We start from the raw sequence: 25,524 nt of genomic DNA, 5'->3' as shown, positions 1-25,524 counted from the left end.
TCCTGTGAGAATCCAATGCTGCTGCTGATGTGCAGGATGTGGAGCTCAGGCAGTAATGCACTGTGAGTGATGGGGAGCAGCTCTAAATACAGATAGAATTTCACTTGCTCCCCTGCTGCTTACCTCCTGCTGTGACGCTAACAGGCAATGGACTGATACAGGTCTATGGCCTGGGGACTGGGGACCCCTGCTGTAAAGAAACAAAAGAGGTAGGGTGCCTGCCTTCATGGGACTCAATGTGGGGAAACCTCCAAGCAAACATCAATAAATATGTAATTACAATCATGATCAGAGTAAAAAGGCAGAAAAAGAAGGTGCTGAGAAAGCAGGGTGTAAGATGTTCAATTTAGGTACCCTGGCATTGGAGTTTAGGGAAGGTCTCTCTCAAGGGACAGACACAGCCAGCCTGAGATATGTAGACTGAAGAGAGTTTTTGGCCCAGCAGATCATGACTAGTAATCTGTCTGCTGTACAGAAAACAAGTTATAAAAGAGCAGGTATGAAAGTAGGGAGTCCATTGTGCTTCAATGAACTTAACTTGTCACCATCTTTTGAGGATTGAATGCTGCTTCCTACAGCAAGATTTTCCCCTCCTCTCAACAATCTGTATTTTGCTTGGATGTCACCTGTGAACTTCTTCCCCCAGGTGAACTGCTGGTACTCATAGGCTCTCTTAGCCTTCCCATCTCCCCAGAAGGACATCTGTGACCCTTGTCTGAGTTAGGAGTGTCACTGTAAATTCAATTGCATTTGTGCTCACTGTATCATAGACAGGTGCGTTGTGCAAGAAAAACTGCAGAGCATCTCACCTTTATTCCACTGGATTTCCACTTTAAAACCAAAACAGTTGGAGAGGAAAGACTTTATTCTCACTCATTCCTTAGTGGGCAGATAGATGCCTGACCCAGAGAGCAGTCTGTAAATAGTAGTCTGTATAATGACACTGAATAAGAAGGAGTGGACTTTTGAGTTAAGCAGAAACAGGGCTGTTTGCATTTATGAGGAAGCCTGTCACTCAAGAAGGCACCCACATATGTCTGGGTTAACAGACATTAAAGGTCCCTGGCTTCCATCTCATGCACGATTTGGTTTCCTGTGGGAAGGCAAGTCTACGTTTGATCTTCTGAGTGTTGCAGTTTAAGTATACTTTAACCTAACTTGGAGGTGATTCGCTTCTTCAGCTTTCTGGGTAAAGAAAAATACTCAATTAGCAGGTTCCTACAATAGCATAAGACCAATCAGAAGGAAATGATACGCCAATTTAAGTAAGGGAAAAATGTAATAGGGATGAAGATGTGGTGGTACAAACTGAGAAAGAGGAGAGATATTTCATCATTGAAGTGGGGCTAACTTTATGATAGAAAATGCTGAGATTTTGGAGAGTGATCGAAGTCATAACCACAGGAAAGGGCTGGCCCTCCTTATAAGGAAACTCTAGCAGGTATTTGAGACATGAATGAAGCCCTCTGTGAACGTTGTTGAAATGGAATTAGCTAAGAGATGCTGGGATACCAGAGACCCTGCTGGATGGATCTTCTCATCCGCAAAAGATTAGTTATGCTGGAATTGTTTTATTTTCTGTAAATCAGTATACCCAAAGTATTGCATATTGAATTTTGAGTCTAGCTTGCATCTAAGGTGATCATTGTTAAGAATTAAGCATATCAAGCAGTATTTAAACAAGTATAGAAAGGATCTAATTTAGAAAGAAACACCTCTTGTTGTTCATTCTTTGTCAATGAAGAAATATTTTTTTTCCCAATTTATGAGGTACATGTGACATATGTTACACGCATAGATTGCATAGTGGTAAAAACAAGACTTTAAGAGTTTGTGTCATCTAATCAACCTACATTGTTACCCATTAACTAACGTCTCATCATTTACTCCTCCCATGCACCCACTCACCCATTTGCATCCTATTATGTATTATTCTACTCTCTATGTCCATGTGTACACATTATTTAGCACCCATTTGTGAGTGAGATTATGTGGTATTTGACTTTCTGTGCCTGGTTCATTTCAGTAAAGATAGTTACCTCCAGTTTCATCCATGTGCTGCAAAAGACATAGTTTCATATTTTTCATGGCTAATAGTATTTTGTGATGTATATGTGCTGTATATTCTTTTTCCAGCCTACTATTTATGGACACTTAGGTTGATTCCCTATCTTTGATATTGTGAATAAAATTGCCATAAGCACACGACTGTATCTTTTTGCTATAATGATTTATTTTCCCTTGAGTACTTATCAAGTAGTGAAATTGCTGAATTAAATGTAGTTCTAATTTTAGTTATTTGAGAAATCTTCACATTTATTTCCATAGAGGTTGTACTAACTAACAGTATCTCAACCAACGTACCTAAATATTCCTTTTCCTCTATATGCTCATCAACATATATATATATATATATTTGGTCTTTTTAATAACAGCTATTCTGAATGGGATAAGATAAAATTTCATTGTGCTTTTAATTTGTTTTTCCCTGATGATTACTAAAGTTGAGCAGAAATAATCTTTTGTTATTAAAAGTAGGACCTCCATTTTGGATTTTGAAATTAGCCTTTTTATGGGGTCAATGTAGCACATCCAATGTGTGTGATGTAGCGAAAATTAGAAATGAAAAAGAAAGATAATAACGAGTGTTGGAAAGGCTACAGGAAAAAAAAAAAAAAAAAAAAAACAAATGAACAAAAAAACCTTCTACACTACTGATGGGAGCCTTCCTACACTTCCGATGGAAAGCTTCCCACACTACTGATGGGAACCTTTCCGCATTGCTTATAGAAACTTCCTACACTACTCATAGAACCTTTTCACGCAACCGATGGAACTTCCTATACTATTGAGGTAACCTTCCCACACTACTACAGGAACCTTCCTATACTACTATTGGGAGCCTTCCTACACTACTGATGGAACTTTCCCACATTACTGATAGTAGCTTCCCACGTTACTGATGAAACTTTCCCACACTACTGATGGGAACTTCCTATACTACTGTTAGGAATCTTCTGTAGTGCTGATGGAACTTTCCCACACTACTGATAAAACCTTCCCACCCTACTGATGGAATCTCCCCACACTGCGGGAACCTTTCTACACTATTGATGGAACTTTCCTACACTACTGATAGAATCTTCCCACACTACTGATGGAACCTTCATACTATTACAGAAGCCTTCCTACAATACTTATGGAACCTTCCTACATTACTGATTGAACTTTCCTACACAACTAAAGAAATCTTCCTACACTACTGATGGAAACTTCCTGCACTACTGATGAGCCTTTTCCACACTACTATAAAAAGACACAGCCATTTTGGGAAAAAGTCTGCCAGTGGTTCCTCAAAACGGTAAATATAGAGTGACCATTTGACCCCATCTATTCCATTTTTATGTATATACCCAAAATAAATGAATATATTGAATCACACAATAACTGGTACAAAAATGTGCATAGCAGCACAAAATGGAAACCACACACATGCCCATCAGTGAATGTATAAATAAACATTCATATGTTTATCTATCCAAAGGAGTGGTCAATCCACACAAAGGAGTAATATTTGGTCATAAAAAGAAATAGAAGGCTAACACAGACTACAACACTGGTATCCACTGAAAATACAATGCTCAATGAAAGAAACCAGATAGGCAAAGACATTTGTTATATGATTCCATTTATATAAGATGCCAAGACTAAGCAAATCTATAGACAGAATATAGATTAGTGGTTGCCACGGATTGGGGAGAGATGTAATGGGAAATGAGGCATAGTGTTCTTATGAAAAAAAGATCTAGGTCTAAAAGAGTTACAAACATGGTAACTAATTTATCCTACTTAAGCCATTACTTTCCTCATGCAATAATGTAAAACTACAAATGACTTTTTTAGAAATCTGAAGCATAATCTCTAATGTAGCAATTCTGTTTCTTTTCTTCATTGTTCTGCTATACAGAGACCTTAGTGCATGATAAAGCTGAGGGGAATGGTCAATTAATCTGATATGGATTGTGAAGAAAAAATTGTGTTTATATTAGTATTTCCCTTAATGACAAATTGACTGATAAATAAATTTCAATAATTTAATGAAAGAAGAAATTATGGCGACAATACATAGGTGGCATTGGTCTTTATTATATATGTAGCCAGTAAGTCTTCATATAATTAGAGGACAATACAGAGACCTTGAATAATCAAATGATGACAATAAGAAACATCCTCAGAAGCATTTGCAGATCACAAGTCTCATGCCCGAACTCCTTCCTCATACATTATGCAGAATTTGCAAATGCTCGCCATTCTCTTTGAAATATAAGACCCTTTATTCATTTAACGGTTACCATTTCTAAAGAGATGATAGAAATTTGAAAGTCAACAGCCAACTTAAACAACAGTACAGATAAATTATCAGATACTCAGAAGGGGATATAATTCTGCAGGAAAAGGGACCTGGTTGCTTCAATAGGATGCAGGGGTAGGGAGGTAGATGGGCAGGTGAATAAAAGTGGATGGCTAGAACAATAGAGAGAATGACATAATGGCAGAACAGTAGAATGGTAGATAACTAGAAAGAGATTTAGTTTAAGTATTGGCTCATGGAATTTTGGAGGCTGAGAAGTTCCACATTGTTTTGTCTGCAAGCTGGAGACCCAGGAAATCTAGTGGTGTCATTGAAGAAAATCTGAAGACTGGAGAGCTAATGGTGTAGATTCCAGTCCAAGTCAGAAGACCTGAGAAACAGGAGCACCAAGGAGAGTAGATTGATGTCCCATCTCATCAGTGAGGAAGAAGGAGGGAAAGTCAACCTTCCTTCACCATTTTTTAATCTCTTCTGGCTTTCAGGGGATTGAATGATGCCTGCCCACATTGTTGAAAGTTCATCTGCTTTAGTATATGGATTCAAATCCTATTCTCCTCCAGAAATACCACTACAGGTATACTAAAAAATAATAATAATATATAATCAGGGATCTTGGCATTCCATGACCCAGTCAAATTGACACGTAAAGTGCGTCATTAAAGGTAATTACTGATATCTCCAGATGTAGATGCAGGCATATTTTTGAAACAAAATTATTTTTACGTTAGATTTAGGGGGTACATGTACAGGTTCGTTACATAGGTATATGGCCTAATGCTGCCATTTGGGCTTCTAGTGAACCCTTCACCCAAATAATGAACATTGTACCTCATAGATAAATTTTCAAAACTTAACCTTCTTCGACCTTCCCTCTTTTAGAGTACCAGGGGTTTTGTTTTTGGTTTTCTATGTTTCTTCTTTTTTTTTAAGAGACAAAGTTTCACTGTTTGCTGTGCAGGTCCTCCTGGGTTACTGTATTGCCATGCAGGTCCTCCTAGGTTGACCTTTGTTCTACACCAAAATGCCTCATAAATCTTCTTTTCCCTTAGATTAATCTGTGGGAATATGGAATCATCTATCATCTTGTCACTAGATGTTCCATGCACAAATGTTCTGAGACTGCTCAAATATAACAGCCAACAATTTTGACCACATGGAATCTACCTGTTGTTTTCTTGGATGCCATAAATCCATTTGGAAGTTTGGTCATGCCAACACTCTCAGGAAAGTTTGGACCATAGGACGGCATTTACTAGGAAAATAATCAGGATCTGAAGTTTCATTTATGCGAAGTGTTGAAACTGATATTAAATTTTTGAAGCCCAAATTAGTATTTAAACCAATATTTAATTACTCTTTTCTTTTTTTACTGAATATAGTGCACAAATTTTCTATTGCTTCTTGTGTTGATTTCACAATGTTATGCTTTTCTAAGAATGTTTCCATTTCCTCTAAGTCAACACATGTGTAGTCACATATAGTCATAAATTTGGTTGTTTGTACTATTTCCTTATTTTTCTTTCAGTGTCAATGATCTGTAGTTCTCCTTTTTATTTATTATTATTTTTTTTAACTTTGGTAATATGTGCTTTCTGTCAGTATCAGTCATTACTTATCAATTATAATCATCTCATTAAATTTCTTTACAATTTTTATTTTCAATTTTGTTGAATGGTGTTTTAATCATTACCTGTTCCAATACAGAACTAAAAATAATAAATAAGGACAGGATACCCTGCTGTTTTATGACAAGTCCGAATTACATGTTTGCAGAAAATTCTTCAAGTTTCATGATATCAAGCTTTCACCCCAAGTATGTTAGTCATTGTCATTGATGGGCCCAAACCTCCTAGAAAATGGTACTTGTAAATGATGTATTTTGGCAATATTAGATCATGAGTATGGGGATTCAGACATATTATTTCAGATGATGGAGATTTATGTAAGATATGCACAGGAAAGTTAAAAATTACCAAACCTAAGTAGAACTCTCAGCAGTTGCCACAGTGCAAGGACACCTAGAGTTTCCGGACAGCAGGGTTTCTTGGAGGCAGCACTATTCACTATTGACTATGCTTTGTTGTAGGGAGTTAGCCAGGTGGATGCAGACTCATGATGTGATTTAGCGATCGCAGCAGCGGATGTATTTTCCCAATGATGTGTGAAGAATGAATGCAGCTAAGCAGGGCAATAATGGCCAGACCCCCTTAGAAGTGAAGGGGATCCCTTCAGTGGCTGAACTGCTCAGCATTAGGTGAAGAAAAAATTATAGGTGGCCCTTTCATTCAATAGATAACTAGGACCGATTAGTAGAATGCCCACAATAGTGGTTTTGAAAGGAGAAAAAAGTTTATATTATTTTGAGAGATGTGTGTATTTAAAATGAGTTTTTAGACTTACTATTCTGTCATTGATGTTTTGGGAATTACAATAAAAGTCTTCAAAAAGTTTTAAAAAATGCTTAAGGCCGGGCGCGGTGGCTCAAGCCTGTAATCCCAGCACTTTGGGAGGCCGAGACGGGCGGATCACGAGGTCAAGAGATCGAGACCATCCTGGCTAACACGGTGAAACCCCGTCTCTACTAAAAAATACAAAAAAAAAAAAAAAAAAAAAAAAAAAAAACTAGCCGGGCGAGGTGGCGGGCGCCTGTAGTCCCAGCTGCTCAGGAGGCTGAGGCAGGAGAATGGCATAAACCCGGGAGGCGGAGCTTGCAGTGAGCTGAGATCCGGCCACTGCACTCTAGCCTGGACGACAGAGCGAGACTCCGTCTCAAAAAAAAAATAAAAAAAAAATAAATCTTAAAAACACACATATGAATTTACATTAATAAATATTGAAATAAACAATAATTTTTTAAATAAATGGTAAATAACTAAAGAAATAAATACATAAATATTAATTAAATTAATATTTTGTTGTGATTTTATTTAAAATAAATTTATATGTGAATTTATTGATATGTAGATATTAATATAAATAGATATAGATGAATATAGATGGATAGATGAGCTACAATGTTGCAAACAGATAAAGCCTTAATTTTGTCCCAACTAAAGAGGTTTTTTTTTTTTTTGTCCAAATAAAATCAGTTACCTAAAATAGTGCTTCTTGAATGACTATTAAAAAAGTCAAAAAATAACAGATGTTGGTGAGGTTAAGGAGAAAAGAGAATGCTTGTGTGTTCAGCGTTAGTTCTTGTTGGTGTGTTTGTGGTCTTGCTGAATTCAAGAATGAAGCCATGAACCTTTGCAGTGAGTGTTACAGATCTTAAATATGGCAGGGACCCAAAGAGTGAGTGGTAGCAAAATCTATTGTGAAGAGCAAAAGAACAACGCTACTACAACATGGAACAGGACCCAGTGGGTTGAAGTTGCTGGCTGGCCTGGCCAACTTTTACTCCCATATTTGTCTCTTCCAATGTTCCATTTCTGTCCTATCAGAATGCCCTTTTTTCGATCCTCCCTGTGATTGGCTACTTTTATGATTCTGCTGATTGGTGTGTTGTACAGAACACTGATAGGTGCATTTTACAGACTGCTGATTGGTGCATTTTAAAGAGTGCTGATTGATGTGTTTTACAGAAGGCTGATTGGTGCATTGTACAGTCCTCTTGCTAACTACAGAGCACTGATTGGTGTGTTTTTACAGAGCACTGATTGGTGCATTATGCAATCTTCTCATAGGATAGAAAAATTCTCCAAGTACCCACTGACCCAGAAAGTCCAGCTGGCTTTACCTCTCACTTGTACCCTGCTGTGGCTGTAAATTAGTTCAGCTGCCATAGAAAGCAGCTTGGTAATTTCTCAAAGAACTTAGAATGACCATTCCATTTGATCCAGCTATCCCATAATTGGATATATATACAAAGGAAAACAAGCCCTACTGTCAAACTACACATGTATTGACACGTTCATCACAGTACTAGTCACAATAGCAAAGACATGGAATCAACCTAAATGCCCATCACTGTTAGATTGAATAAAGAAAATATAGTGCCTGTACACAATGGACAGCCCTAAGAAGAATGAGATCATGTTTTTGCAGAAACATGAATGCATCTGGAGGTGATGATTCTTAGCAAACTAATGCAGGAACAGAAATCCAAAACCTGCATGTTCTTACTTGTAAGTGGGTTCTAAACATTGAGTACACATGGACACATAGAAGAGAAAAATGGACACAAGGATCTACTTGTGGGTGAAGGGTAGGAGTAGGGAGAGGATTAAAAAGCTGTCTATGTAATCCCAGCACTTTGGGAAGTGGAGGTGGGTGCATAACCTGAGGTCAGGAGTTCAAGGCCAGCCTGGGCAACATGGTGAAACTCCCGCCTTTAGTAAAAATACAAAAATTAGCTGCCATGGTGCTGGGTACCTGTAATCCCAGCTACTTCAGAAGATGCAGTAGGAGAATCACTTGAACCCAGGAGGTAGAGTTTACAGTGAGCTGAGATCACACCACGGCATTCCAGCCTAATTACAGAGTGTAAGACTCCATCTCAAAAAACAACAACAACAATAATGATGACAACAACTGCAATGGGAAAAAAAACAAAACACACAAAAAAACCTAACAAAAACAAAAACAAACAAACAAACAAAATACATATTGGTTATGATGCTTATCACCCAGGTCACAAAATAATCTGAACACCAAACTCCCATGACACACAATTTATATAACAAACCTGAGTAGTGCTTCGCAACCAGCAACGTGAGAATTACTTATAAAATCTTTCTAAATTTCCCATAGTGAGGAAAATTACCCCCAGTTCAGATCCACTGGTCAGAAAACGATTTTATTTGTGTTATCATGTTATGTATAAACATGTGTCTACAACATGGAAAAATGAACCGTGTGCTCCATCCTGTGAGATTACATCTGACTTTAATAATGCCACCAAAATGACAATTTAGAGATCTCACTCTGCAGACCTCCAGAAAGCACAGACCAGTACCTTGAAGCATGATTTTAATGGATATAACAACTCTTACTGAGCAATTAATACAAGCCAGATTTCCTTCCTTGTGGTTTTTACTGGGGGCATAGAAATTTAAAATAAATCTTGATTTAAGATTACATATCAACATTTCAGAAAGTCATCAAATTATTCAGACCTAGTATTTTAAAGGCTCGCTGCTGCTCAAATCCAGTTGAATCTGGGCATTCTTCTAGCATGAAGCATCCTTCTGGCACCGAACAATGTAGTCCAATTAGAGAAACTCCAAATTTCTTTTCTTTTTTTTCTTTTTTCTTTTTTTTTTTTTTGAGATGGAGTCTCGCTGTGTCTCCCAGGCTGGAGTGCAATTTCTATTTTTTCCATCTTTGAAGCAGTTGTGACCAGGAACGAATGTATTACCCGGACATCTAAAACACCATTTTCCTTTTTTCCCAGGGGAAAAATAGATGCTGAAAGTAAAGTAAAAAGAAATAAAACTTTAAATAACTAATTAGAAATACTATGTATAATCTAAATTTAACTATAGGCAACTGCTTATATACGTAAAGAACAATACACCCAAAAAATTCCTACTAGTCAATTTTTTAATATGCCAAGGTAAGTTGCTTTTCTCTAATGCCACCTAGGGCTCCATCAAATAATACATTTTTTTTTTTTCTCCAGTTGAATTGAGAAAATATTAGCTTTTTAGGAAGGAATAAAATAACTGCCAAAATCCTCTTGTGCAGTGTGTGTGTTTGTGCGCGCGTATTCACACTGATGTCTTCCAATGAATTGTTTCTCTTGAGATTTTTTTTCTTTCAGATTTTTGTGAGTACATAGTAGATGTATATATTTATTTGGTACACGCGATGTCGTGAGCCTTATTTCACAAATTCCTGAAGCTTGCTAGGTGAGCTGGTTATATGATGTAGATACAGGTTATAGTTATAAGCAAGTAACCAAAGTTTAATCAGTCTCCTCCCACCAAGTGATATATGAAACTGGCATTCCTCATGGCACATCTGAACACTAGTGGATTTGGTTGGTTGTAGGAAAAAAGTACATTCATGGGATAAATGAGGCCAAGTTTTTTTCTACTGCCAGGGCTTTCAAATAAGTTGACCTGGCAATGGGTCGTCTCTGGGATTGACAATTAGGAAGAGTTGGTACCTAAAGTGCAAGATGCACTGTTACATTTAAATTTCAGATTCACATTTTTTTTCTTAGTATAAGCATGTCCCATGTAATACCTGTGATATACTAATACTTTTAAAAATGCGCTCATTGTTTACCTGAAATTCACATTTTAATTGGGAGTCCTTGTTTTGTTATTCATGTTATTGTTTTATTTCTAAATAATCAGACAAAGTGCTTAGAATGGAGTTTATTACCTGTGACTAGCTTCAATGTCCCTGGAGGTCTGAAGTTTGCAGATCATCAGAAGTGACAGCCAAGTGATTCCCTTGAATGAGGAGAAGACATATTAATTGTTATCTAAAAAACTGGAAGGTAAGTGGGTGCTCAATCTTTTAAGGAAGGCCATCCATAAACAGAGGGCCAACATAGAACTGACATAAGGCATCATTTACTTACCTCTGTTTAAGGAGTAACATCTTAATGATTCTATTCACTGAACTAGGTTTCATAAAATTGCATCACATCTGTTACAATAATCTGTCAAATTCTGAAAATGGCTCTGAAACAAAAAGATCAGCAACAGCAGCATTTTTGTCACCCAACATGACTAAGGTTTAAGTCTTTGTTGAGTCAAGGTGTCCCCATCACTGACTTGACCTATGGCCAATATGAATATGTTGATGTAGTCACACTGACTTGTACTAACATCAAACCTGGGGATTCCTGCATAGGGAATTCTACTGCGTTTATGCTTTTCTAGGATATGAGGAAGAAAATATTTATGATGCTTTAGCAGTTTGTTTTCAGTCCCTTCAAGAATTGTATGACGCTTGTCATGAAATGTTCTACTTTTACAATAAAGCCCCCATTTAAGTTAAAAGCAAAATATAACAGCTCATATTCATTATGCAACAGATTTGTCAGGTTATCTACCAAAACAAATGTTATTATTCCTCCATATTATGTTAAGTTACACATGACTCATATGAAAAATATGTATGTACTAATTTCCAGAGCAAGAAGTTTGTATTAGGTTGGTGCAAAAGTAATTGTGGTTTTTGCCATTACTTTCAATGGCAAAAAAAAAAAAAAACAAAAAAAAAAACAAAAAAAAAAAACAAAAAACACAACACAATTACTTTTACACCTGCCTAATACTTGAATATTTATTAATACAATTTGAATTCAAGATTACTTTTCAAAAGTTTCATCTTTACATACTGAAAGCAAATTATTTTAATTTAGAAGGAATACTATCTAGGGAAAGATCTTCAGAAATTTGACTTATATTATGACATCCAACATACATTATAATTTGAACTAACGTAAGACAAAAATCTCCTGTATCATTTTGGAGTCTGTAAAGATTAATGGAGAAGTTAGGTAATTTGTTTTATAATAATTTCTAAAACTGCATTTTCTCTTACTTTATAAAAGCAAATCACGATAATATGATGATTAAAACTATTTGAACCAGATCTTCTTATGGATGCATTTATAGTAGGAAATACCAATTTTTCTGATTTCAGAGAAGAAAAATATGTGACAAAATCTATTTTTACAGCATAGCATTTTGTTTTTAGCACATGTTCACATTTTTGCCTGTGGCTATTCCTGAAGAACTGTTTTGTTTTCTTTCATTATTACATAACTCAATACAATGCAAGTATTTTAACTTTTAAAATGCTACTCTTTTAAATTTTATCTCATTACGCTATGTTGAGTATCCACTCATGCTCAAACTTTACCAAATAAGTGTATTCTGTTTCCATAATTATATCATTAAAGTATTGTTTCCTTGAAAAATGATATAATTTCAGACTGACAAATCAGAAAAATTGTATCTTCCATGTCACAGAACGCAGAGCAGATAACTAGAAGCTATCAGCAATGTCAACATCAGAGAATATCCCTAACACTGCTTTCTTTGGTTATTAACCTTATCTTCTCCGATTTGTTTGTTTGATTTTTTTCACATGACACAGGACCAAATCAGTAGAAGTAGCTCTAATGCACAACCTCTTTAACAATATCTTAAAACAAACCAAATGTAATCAGTATGTCAAAGAGACATCTGCACTTGCAAGTTCATTGCAGCACTATTTTCAATAGTCAAGAGATGGAATCCACCTAGGTCCCATCAACAATTAATTGAATAAAGCAAATCTGGTACATATAAAATCATGTCCTTTGCAACAACATAGATGAAGGTGGAGGTCAGTATTCTAAGATAATTAACAAAGAAACAGAAAAACAAACACTTTATGTTCACACTTTTAAGTAGGAAGTAAATATTGCATATTCATGGACATAAAGATGGCAGCAATAGACACTGAGAACTACTAGAAAGTAGGAGAAGAAAGGGTGACAAGGGTTACAAACTAACTATTGGATACTATACTTACTACCTGGGAGGATTCAATTGTACCCGAAACCTCAGCATCATGCAGAATATCTATGTAACAAACCTGCACGCCATCCCCCCAAAACAAATAAAAGTCAAAATTATTAAACCAGTAAATAAGACTGTATTTTACAAATATCTCTTCTCAAAATCCCAATATCTTGTCTATGTGTAGTTTTCTTCCATACAAATAACACACACAGCAGCAGCAGTACCCAATATTCATCTTCCTTTGATTATTCTCTTATCCAGTTCCCTTTTCTACTGTCTCCTTCTATCATTCCCTCCCAGAAGTAGGAAATCCTTTGCCTCATATCCACTGGGTCAACTTTTCTCTTCTTCAAATCTTGGTATCGGATGTCACCTTGACTGTTGTTTACTTCCAAGTGTTTATTAATCCAAGTAACTTTCAAACAGTGCCCATCTTTTCTCCATGCAAGAATCCAGTTACCTGCTGCATTCCAGGGCAGAGTTGTCCTCAGTCTCATGTTAGTGCTTCAAGTGGTTGTTCAATGCTGGAAACAGAGTAGGTAGGTGTCCAGTGAATGTTGACTAGGTGCTATGTTGATTATGTGCTCACTGGGCACATGTTCAATGAGTGTTAACTATATGCTGTGGACCACATAATAAAAGTGGAAAAAAGACAATTAACATTTTTTCTTTTTAGCTAAATAAAAATGAAGATAATTGTGCCCCAGTCAACACTGAGAAGTAAAGATTGATTACTTATTTCTGTTATTCTCCCCTTTGTTTCTTTTTCTCCTCTTTCCACATTATTTACTTAGGACAGTCTTTAAAACTATTAAAATATGAATATACTACTACTAGAAACATTATTAGAATTTTTAAGCATAATTAAGTTTTTTGAAGACTGGAAAATAATACAGTAAAGGAAAAGTCAGCCTTCAGAAAGGAAATTGATCATATAGAGCTGTCAAATTACTGAAATTTATCAATATGTTGTTAATAGATATGATTTGGTAAGCACAGGGGAGGAATTTCTCCATTGTTGATTTTCATCCATTTCTATCCTAAATTTCTTTATGAGGCAGATTTTTTTTTTAAATTACTTACACCTATTGATTAAAAGTTACAAATATAAACACATATATCCTTTCCCTTTCTGATTTTCCTGGTCAACAAAACCAGTTGCCCATTTGTGTGTGTTATATGAGATGGTTAAAGCAATGCATATGTTAATGGAATTGCTAAGAGTCAAAGTAAATTAGTTTGTTTGTAATTCCATCACAAACTAGACCATAATAATAGTTTGTCCTAAAGAAAAGCATATCAATGTGGGCTGGATGTGGAAATCAGAGGAGGCAGATGTTGAGGAGGCATTTTTGAATGATGGAGAGAATTTAAATAAACGTGAGGAAGGGGCAAAGTCATAACAGCTAGAAGGTAGTCATTACAGCTAGTCATTGTTTGATAGAGTGAGTAGTTTCACATCATAGATGAATAAACCTGATGAAATAATGTATTACAAAGGAGAGATAAAATGCTTGGACTAGAGTATAGCATGAGTTAGTACAGATACATATGGGAGATCCAGGTATAGGAAACTTACAGTACATTTCCCTTCACTTCAAGACTGCTTTTCAATTACTCATCGCTCACAGTGTTGCTCATCTTTTTATTTATGTGACATGTTGTTTGCTTCTTTTCTTTCCCCCTCACCACCCAAGATGGAGTCTCTGTCACCAGGCTGGAATGTAGTGGTGCTATCTCAGCTCACTGCAAACTGCACCTCCTGAGTTCAAGTGATTCTTCTGCCTCAGCCTCCCAAGTTGCTGGGACTACAGGCATGCACCACCACACCCAGCAAAAATTTTATTTTTTGTAGAGACAGGGTTTCACCATGCTTGCCAAGATGGTCCAATCTCTTGTCCCCATGATCCATGAACCTTGGCCTCCCAAAGTGCTGGAATTACAGGCATAAGCCACAGAACCCAGAGGACATTTTGCTTTCTTAGAAAGATTTTAGACTTGTACATTGGGGTGATTTAAGCTGGTAACAATCTTAGTGCAGAATACTTCCTAAAAGCTTGTTAAAATTTTAAATAAATAAATGGAACAGAGATAAAATCATCACCATCATTTTTATCATCATTATCACCATTGTCACCATCATCATCATTTCATTGCCATTATTATCAACATAATTGTCATTACCATTATCATCACCATCACCACCATCATCACTATCCTCATCATCATCATCATCACCAGCACTATCATCACCATCATCATCATTATCATTATTGTTATTACCATAACCACTGTAATTATTATCATCATTACCACCACTATCATTGATATCATCACCACCATCATCACCATCAACATTACCATCATAATCATCACCATCAGCATCACCATCATTACCATCATCACCATCACCATCATCACTATAACTGTCATCATCACCATCACTGTCATCATCACCATAACTCTCACCATCACCATCACCATCATCACTATCACAGATATAGACAATTTATTTTTGTAGAAATTAAACAGAAGAAAGGTTAAGAATCACATGATTCACCAGGAGAAAAGTATAAGCTTCTGCTTAAGATGGAGACACTGTATTTTAATCTCCCTTTAGCAATTCGCAATTATTGAGTTATTTCCATGTTCAGAGTTTCAGGGAATGGAGGTAGACCCATTTTTTTTTTTTCTTTTTCTTTTTTTTTTTTTTTTTTTTTAAGACTGTGTCTCACTGTGTCACCCAGTCTGGAGTGCACTGATGCAATCTGGGCTCAATGAGACCTCTACCTCCCGGGTTCAAGCAATTCACCTGCCTCAACCTCCCAAGTAGATGGGATTAGGGGTGTGTGCCACCACACCCAGCTAATTTTTGTATTTTTAATAAAGACGAGGTTTCACCCTGTTGGTCACACTGGTCTTGAACTCCTGACTTTGTGATCTACCCATGTTGGCCTCCAAAAGTCCTGGGATTACAGGCATGAGTCACTGCACCTGGCCAGTAGACCCAATTTTTTAAAAAGCGCACAAATACATGTACTTAGTTTGTAAATCCATTGCCACTTTTATGCATCTATTTTCTTCATTAATCTCTGAGTGAAAATTACTTGATATTTACATTAGCTGTAAAACTTGCCAGAAATGTGAAATGCTACCTTTTAATTTTGTGAATCTGATGGCTGTTGTGTTAGGAGTTATTACCCATTGCCAGCGCAGTCTGTGAACGCACTTTTTAAGTTTGTGAGTCTGGTGGCTGTTGTGTTGAGAGTTATTACCCATTTCCAGTGCAGTCTAGTATCACTACTCAAAATGACTCTTCACAGCAGGTAATTAGGTTAGGACCAGCACGCTGGAAGATTAAGGCCACTTTGTTCCTCACGAAAAAGAATACACTTTATTTTTGCCAACTGAAGATTCCCCAGCAGAAATAACCTGGTGGAAAAGCTAATACAGACAAGAAATTTATCAAGCCCATAAAGTAGAATTTTCAGCCCTTTCCCACAAGAGGAATTCTAAAGTGTCGTTGAGAAATTTGTCATACACCATTCTATTTAAGAAATGGATTAATTTAGCAAATATCAGCGTTTAATACCATCTGAGTTTGGTGGATGAGAGAAGGTGAAAAATATTCAACTAACAATAAATGAGGAGAATGTGGGCACTTGATTGTTCTGAATTTGTGATTCTACCTAAAAGTATACAGGTTGAATAGTGTTGAGCACCCTCCTAATACAGAATGTCATCTCTTCCCACAAGAACTGAGATCCTATGATATTTGTAAATCTAGAGAGAAAGAAACTAGAATAGCAAGCTGGATGTGATGCTTACACACCAGGAAGGCTTTCCAGACAAAATATTGCAAGGGACATACATATGCTAAATAATTACTCAGGTTTTCCCACAATTCAAAATTAACTTGCTCTGTTTATTTGTTAAACCTGGCAACTGAATCCCTACTGGGTCATTGAAGAGTGGTAACCACATCTTTCTACTCTCTACTTCTCTGAATTTGACTTTTTTAGATTCCACATATAAGTGAGATCATATGTTATTGGTCTCTCCATGCCTGGCTTGTTTCACCTAGTATGATGTCCTCCAGCTTTATCTATGCCTTTACACATGACAGAATTTGCTTCTATTTTCAGGCTGAATAAAATACTATTGTGTACGTATACATCGTTCTCCTAATCTCCATTTACCACCTAGAGGACATCCTAACTCGGATGCCTTCCTTCATGGCTTTTAATTTTAATATTGAAACATTTTTCCTTGGCAAGGTTCAGAGTGAGGGGTGCTATTTGCTTCCACTGGGTAAACTGCAGGAAGGCTGATAAACATCCCACAATGCATTGGACAGTATAATGCATAACAAAGAATGATCCAGGACAAATGCATAGGACAATACAATGCCACAACAAAGAATGATACACTAAATTATCAGGACTTCTGCTGTTTGAACCCAGATCTACTGCCTTCTTCATCCCATAAGAGTATTTGAAATAAAGAATCGAAGCATCTTTTTCCCATGTTAGGTACTACAACAAAACATCTGCATGCCAACACAATTTTCCTCCTAAGCACTCAAAATATCTTCCCAGAAAAATAATAATTTGCAGTACAACTATATACAGTACCCAGGTTTTGGAAAATTAGCATACTCATGTAAGAGTTAATACAGCAATAGGAGGAAAATGCCATTGTCTGAAAATATTCAAAGTTTATTTGGAAAGAATATGGAAACAGCACACATTTTCCTAAGATCATGGAGTTCAATGAAGACATGCTAAATGAAGGACATAGTTGTAGAATAGTTAGGGCCAATTAAGTAATGCAGAAATGCCTTACACTGAAGAAATATTGCTCATCTTAACCAAGTATGGCCGCATAATTATCTTGTCTAATCTTTCTAATGGGCAGCCAATTGTTCTAGAGGGATTTTTGTTTTGTTTTGTTTTGTTTTTGAGACAAGGTCTCTGTTGCCCAGACTGGACTCAGTGGCATGATCTTGACTCATTGCAGCTTCTGCCTCCTGGGCTTAAGTCTCCTGTCACCTCAGCCTCTCAAGTAGCTGGGACTATAGGCATGCACCACCACACCCAGCTAATTTTTTGGAATTTTGTAGACATGAGGTTTTGCCATGTTGCCCAGGCTGGTCTCAAACTCATGAGCTCAAGTGATCTGCTGGTCTCGGCCTCCCAAAGTGCTGGGATTACAGGTGTGAGACACCACACCCAGCCCAGAATGGCAAGGTTCTGTTTCAAGTTCATTTCCATGATAGGAAATAACAGGTAATATTTTCCACTTGTCTTCCTCAATTTCAAGAACTTTCACAAGAAATTGGCAAATCCAGGTATCTTCTCTCAAGATAACGACAATCTCTAGAGATAACATTTAAAAAATTACAGGAAGGCATGAATTTGTGAGATGGTATAAAACAAAACTAAACTATGAAACAAAACTAGAAGAATGTTTTTAAAACTTTTTGCCCTGTATAAGGAATGTTAGAAAATACAAAGTGCAATATTTTCCCTAACCTTCACATGTGGGAACTTGGATCAATGTTGAAAAATAATTTTCACCATAGTGAAAATGTTGGTTCAAATAAATTTCTACATTTGCCATTTGCTTGTTTGTTGCTTTCTAATTAAATAAATTGGTTGTATAAAGATTTAAAACAATTACATGAAGGAAGGAAATGTCGATAATATTCTGAAACCTCAAGTTACAGTTTCAGATCTTCTTTTTATTTTGAGACAGAGTCTGGTTCTGTCATCCAGGCTGGAGTGCAATGGCCCCATCTCGGCTCACTGAAACCTTCACCTCCCAAGTTCAAGTGATTCTCCTGCCTCAGTCTCCCAAGTAGTGGGGACTACAGGCGCCTGCCACCATTCCCAGCATTTTATTTTATTTTATTTTATTTTTAGTAGAGATGGGTCTTTGCCTTGTTGGCCAGGCTGGTATCAAACTCCTGAACTCAAGTGACCCACCTCCCTCGGCCTCTCAAAATGCTAGGATTACAGGCATGAGCCACTGCACCTGGCCCAGAGCTTTTTTTTTTTTTTTTTTTTTTTCTCTCTTTTTATTTTTTTATTTTTTATTTTTTTTATTATTATACTTTAAGTTCTAGGGTATATGTGCATAACGTGCAGGTTTGTTCATATGTATAATTGTGTCATGTTGGCGTGCTGCACCCATCAACTCGTCAGCACCCATCAACTCGTCATTTACATCAGGTATAACTCCCAGTGCAATCCCTCCCCCCTCCCCCCTCCCTATGATAGGCCCCGGTGTATGGAGCTTTTTAAAATATTATTTTATTTTGTTTTTAATTGGCAATAATTGTACATATTTATAGGGTGAATGGGAGGCCTTAATACCCATATATAGCAGCCATATGTGTGTGTGTATATATATATCATGATTGAATGAAGCTAATTAACGTATTCACCTCTTCAAAAATCTATCATTTGGTGAAAACATTTAAGATCTACTGTTTTAGCAATTTTGACATATACATTATGTTATAATTAACTATAGTCACCATACAGTATAATAGATCTTTCAAACTTATTCTTGTCATCTAATTTGAAATTTGTAGGCTTTGTCCAACATCTCCCCAAGTCTTCCACCCCAGTACTTGGTAACTACTTCTATTTTGCACTTCTGTGAGTTTGATTCTTCAAATTTCACATTATAAATTAGATTGTGTGGTATTTATCTCTCTATGCATGGCTTATTTCACTTAATGTTCTCCAGCTTCATCCATGCTGTTGCAATGACACTGTTTACTTCTGTTTTAAGGCTGATTAAAATCCCCCTGTATATCTACATAACTTGAAAAAAAAAATAAAGCTCATTTTCTACCACCTTGAGAACATCCTAACTTGGATGTCTTCTTCACCTTTAATGGACCTGACCAAATGCATCATCTAACCCTATTCACCATTATATCACTGGTGATTATTGCCACCCTGGTTTACATTGTCTCAATTCATGTCTTTGCTATCCCTTTCCTAGCCAAAATCTCACAAGATCCTGGACCCTGCTCTCTTCCCTCATCTGAGATCCTGTGTATCAGTAAGTCCTGTCAATTCCACTTGGTAAATATCATTTGAACTCATCAGTTTCTGACCATGCCCACCCATGACACACATACACTCTAACCACTGCAGTATCTACATTACTACAATAAGAAGGTTGCAAAGATCAGAGGAAGCCTGGCTGATGCTAAAAAGAGCACCATCCTCTTCTCATTGATGCCATCTTCCTTCCCATCCAAACCAGTCAAAACTATGTATCCAGAGTTGTCCTTCTAAGACAGAACATGACTCACAATGTGAATGTGGACTACTCTCAGGCTAAAAATGTCCACATTGCTTTTCATGTGGATTCTTTTCATGTGAATCAGGCCTTCTGGAATACTGCAAAGCCTTCTGCCAACTGCTCCCATGCCATAATTCTTCCTTGTACTTTTTCCCATCCCTCTTCCATGCTAAATATTAGCCTTATGGGACAATATTTTGCCCTTAAAACACGTTGAGATTACCCTCATAGAAGAACATGTCTTACTGTTTAATAACAGCTTGACAATTTCCTTGCTACTCCACTTCTACTCAAGGCTACACTCAACATTTCTGCATGCTGTTCAGCCATCCTTAATTTCTGCAACTTATTTGACCTGCCAGCCCTGATTAGGTATCTCTCATCAGCACACTGAATATAATGTAAGGATTGAGTCTCTCATTATTCCTCTTATTTGCATAATTTGTGAGAGCTAAGACAGTTCTTCTCTTAATGACACATATCACCTGCTTACCTTCAAACATATGCTAAGGCTAAAAGGAATACTTCTCTCAGCATTTGGTATGAGTTGAGTTGTTAATGTTACAAGAGTTTCAAATCTTGTAAATAACACAGGATAAATAAATGCAAAATTACTTTTGCCCATCTTGTTCCATGGGGAATGCAGAACTATATTATTGTAATGACAGACTCTTCCCATTTCCAACATAGCTTTGAGATTGTTCCATTGGAAATATTTGCTGTATTTTCTATTTTGGTATATTCTTCACTTTGTCAGAAAGAATATGGAATTAATAAAAGCAAAATGCAAAACAAAACAAAAAAATAACATGATAAAATTTTATACTATTCTTCTGACTCAAGTGGGTGAGAATGTGGCATACAGAAGAAATATCCTTGGATTTGTTTCTAACATGACATAAGGCTACGAAGGAGGAATGAACTATATCAGACAAAGTTCACCAGATTTTACTCTGAAAATGAAGGCAATGAATGAGATTTTTCTAGCATATAGTCCACATACACCTTGAAAAACTTCACATAAAATGTTTACAAAAAAATTAACTTTTCAATTATGCAATTAATCAATCTATCACCAAGTATATTCCCATCAAGCTATCATTGACTTTCCTCATTGAGTTAGAAAAAAAACACTTTAAGTTTTATGTGGAACCAAAAAATAACCCATATAGACAACACAATACTAAGCAAAAAGAACAAAGCTGAAGACGTCATGCTACCTGACTTCAAACTATACTACAAGGCTACAGTAAGCAAAACAACATGGTACCAGTACCAAAACAAATATATAGATAAATGGAACAGAGCAGAGACTTCAAAAATAACACTACATATTTACAACCATCTTATCTCCATAAAACTTGACAAAAAAAGCAGTGCAGAAAGGATTCCCTATTTAATAAATGGTGCTGTGAAAACTGGATAGCCATATGCAGAAAACAGAAACTGGATCCCTTCCTTAAACCTTATATAAAAATTAACTCAAGATGGATTAGAGACTTAAATATAAAATCCCAAGCCATAAAAACCCTAGAAGAAAACCTAGGCAATACCATTCAGGAAATACCTCATGACTAAAACAGCAAAAGCAACGGCAACAAAAGCCAAAATTGACAAATGAGATCTAATCAAACTAAAGAACTTCTGCACAGCAAAACAAAACTGTCATCAGAATGAACAGGCATCAACTCATTTAATAAGATTGACTTTACCACATTGTCTAGTCACTACTCTGGGAATACACTTCATTGTGCACATTTCAAAAATCTTGAATTATATGACCTCTAACATAAATTACAAGTTGTGTAGAGTTTACCATCAGGAAGCACAAAACACAATCAGGAATTCTCACCTTTGGCCAGCTGACATTTTGGACCCAGTGATTGTTCGCTAGGGGTACCGTACTGTGAACTGTAGGATTTTTATCATCACCCCTGGTCTCTACAAATTGGACACTAGTAGGGCCCACTCTCCCAATTGTAACAGCCAATGATGGCTGAAGCATGATGATTTAGATAAATTCAACTAAAAATGTATGTCCCTACCACATGCCAGGCAATATACTAAGCACTGAAAAAAAGGAGAATGTTCAAGTCAATGAATGAATAAACAGAAAAACAAATAAATAATGTCCCCTCCAATATCTCTTGCAGTTTAAGAGGGGGGACATGCATGTGCATGCTCAATAAGTATGTGGAGACATGAAAATACCGAAAGTAAGAGACAAAACATAGGCAGAAAATAAAAATAAAGAGGTACATGGGATGAATGAAGAGACAATGTATAAGAAAATAACTTTCCAGAGATGATACTAGCTATTTAGGTTTTTGAGAGATGAATAGGAGTTCACTCTGTCATATGGAGGGACACAAAAGTGTAAGTATGTTATCCATGAATGAGCTGTCAGTAAAACAAAATACACTACTGAGGATAATAAGGTTAAAACATAAAAAGTTTGGAAAGCAACAGTACACATTATCCTGTAGTGAAACACTACACAAAGGAGAAATCTCATAAGATTCAAAAAATATGGAAAATAGTAAAGGAAGGCAAGCCACATATTTATCAGGGCAGGAGAACTTTTCCCAGACTTTTACTTGCAAATGGGAAATGAAGGGCTTTTACTGTTTTGCTCTGCTTGATTTCATGAGAATGAGGGAACCATTGATTATCCATGGTCGATTTACATGAAGAAAAAAAGTTATTTTAGCATCCGTTGATGCAACTAAGAAAATGCAAAGAAGTTATATGATCTGTTGTCTTCCTAAGACTGATCCCCTCACAGCAGGTCTTAGTATTTGCACAGTGAGCAACTCACTGCGCAATCACATGGGACTACTTGTTAAATAGTTCCATTCTGGTTCGTACCAAACTGATAGTACTAGTTTTTTTTCCACATGAGGCCACAGAATCTCCAAGTAAAATAGTTCATTCAGTTTACTCTTACATGCTGCAAAATCTGAGAATGTCTAGTCTGGTCTAATTTTCACATTAACATGCAATTTAAATAGGTAGAATTGCAAATAAAATCTGCTACTCTGTGTGGAGAGTAAGTATAAAAATAAAATGAGGAATATATGTCATTGAAGGGTTTCCTAAACATGAAAACAGAGCAGATTTCAAATTAAAAAATGAAGAGACAAGGGCCAGGTGCAGTGGGTCATGCCTGCAATCCCAGAACTTTGAGAGGCTGAGGTGGGCAGATCACGAGGTCAGGAGATTGAGGCTATCTTGGCTAACCCAGTGAAAACTGGTCTGTACTAAAAATACAAAAAAAGTTATCTGGGCTTGGTGGCGGGCACCTGTAGTCCCAGCTACTTGGGAGGATGAGGAAGGACAATGGCATGAACCCAGGAGATGGAGCTTGCAGTGAGCTGGGATCATGCCGCTACACTCCAGCCTGAGTGACAGCGTGATACTCCATCTTAAAGACAAAACAAAACAAAAAAGACATTACTTATGTGGAGAAAACTTCACAGTGAAGGTGAATAAATTAATTTAAAAATTACTTTTTTTTTTTTTTTGAGAAGGAGTCTTGTTGTGTTCTTCAAGTTGGAGTGTAGTGGAACAATCTCAGCTTATGGCAACATCTGCCTTATAGGTTCAAGTAATTATGCAGCTTCAGTCTCCCAGGTAGCTAAGACTACAAGTGTGTGCCATCATGGCCAGGCTAATTTTTGTATTTTTAGTGGAATCGAAGTTTCACCATATTGGCCAGGCTGGTCTCAAACTCCTGACCTCAAGTGATCCTCCTGTGTGGGCCTGCTAAAGCGTTGGGATTACAGGCATGAGCCCACTGTACTTGGCCAAATAAAATCTTGAAATCAAGATGGTATCAATTGTCAAAACTTTTTCTTCTGTATTCTTATTTGGGGCTAAGAGAGAAGAGTTAAATGCACACTGGAGGTTTGGGATGTGATATGTATAAAGATAAACATTGTGCAATTTATATTTCTAGGATAGCTTTTATTTCCCTGAGCCTGTTAAAAATATGACTAGGCCAGCCGCGGTGGCTCACACCTGTAATCCCAGCACTTTGGGAGTGCAAGGTCTGTGGATCTCCTGAGGTTATGAGTTTGAGACCAGCCTGTCCAACAAGGTGAAACACTGTCTCTACTAAAAATACAAAAATTAGCTGGGTGTAGTGGCAGGCACCTGTAATCCCAACACTACGTGTTAATTGTGAGTCTAAAATGCTGTTAAGAGGCATGGCTCCTTGGTGAATTAAACAGGGTTACTTTCAGAGACATGAGTTGGGCCAAACTTAGGCCAAACTCGAAGTGACAAGTGAGGACACAGGAAGTAAGTAGCTGAATAGCTTGGAGGAAGAGAAACTCTGGGTAGTAAATGGCATTTTTTTCAAAATAAATCAAGAGACTGTGCATTGGCAGAGTTTTATAAACCACAGAAAATTGAGGCTGAAAACCGACTCTTTATGCTACTAGATGCTGACTTCTCCATGCAAATCCTCTTTATAGAGATGCTGTGCTGTTGCTGCTACAAATTCATACCTGCACTCTTTTTCAGAGAGCCATTTATTTGCTTCTTCCTCACCTTGAGATCTTTGGGAATTGATACTCCTGGACACACCCTGAGTCAACTACTAGCCACCACCTGACAAATGTGCTCTGCTTAATTTGTTCTAATTGAGAAATGTCCTCTGGGACCACTTAGGCTGTACAGCTCCCCATGGGATCAAACTGAAGGCTCCTGATGTTCTCCATCTACTTGTCTTTGACTTCTTCTGAGAGCATTTGTTCAGCACCTCACCACACAAGAATACTTGACCCAGGTCCTGTTGCTTGAGAACCAAACCTTAGACATGTGCTATCTGCACAATATTTAAGATACAGGGATGCTTTAAATTGGGGGTTCCCAGCCCCTGGACCATGAACCACTACTGGTCCAGGGCCTGTGAGTGGTGGTTGAACAAGCAAAGCTAGATCTGTATTTACGGCCACTCCTTATTGCTCACATCACTGTCTGAGCTCTGCCTCCTGGCAGATCAGTAGTGGCAGTAGATAGATTCTCATATGAGCAAGAACTCTATTGTGAACTGTGCATGTGAGGGATATAAGTTACATCCTCTTTATGAAAATCTAATGCCTGATGATCTGTTGCTGTATCCCGTCACTTCCAGATGGGACCATCTAGTTGTAGGAAAATAAGTGCAGGGCTCCCACTGATTCTGTTATCATGAAGTGTGTTATTTCATTATATATAGTATATATATATATATATTATTTCATTATATATTATAATGTAATAATCATAGATATACAGTTCACAATAAACATAATATGCTTGAATCATCCAGAAATCATCCACCCCAAAACCTGTCACCACTGTCCACGGAAA

This window comes from Macaca fascicularis, chromosome Y, assembly GCF_037993035.2.
Source record: "Macaca fascicularis isolate 582-1 chromosome Y, T2T-MFA8v1.1".
NCBI classification, from domain to species: Eukaryota; Metazoa; Chordata; class Mammalia; order Primates; family Cercopithecidae; genus Macaca; species Macaca fascicularis.
This window is presented reverse-complemented; position numbering follows the sequence as displayed.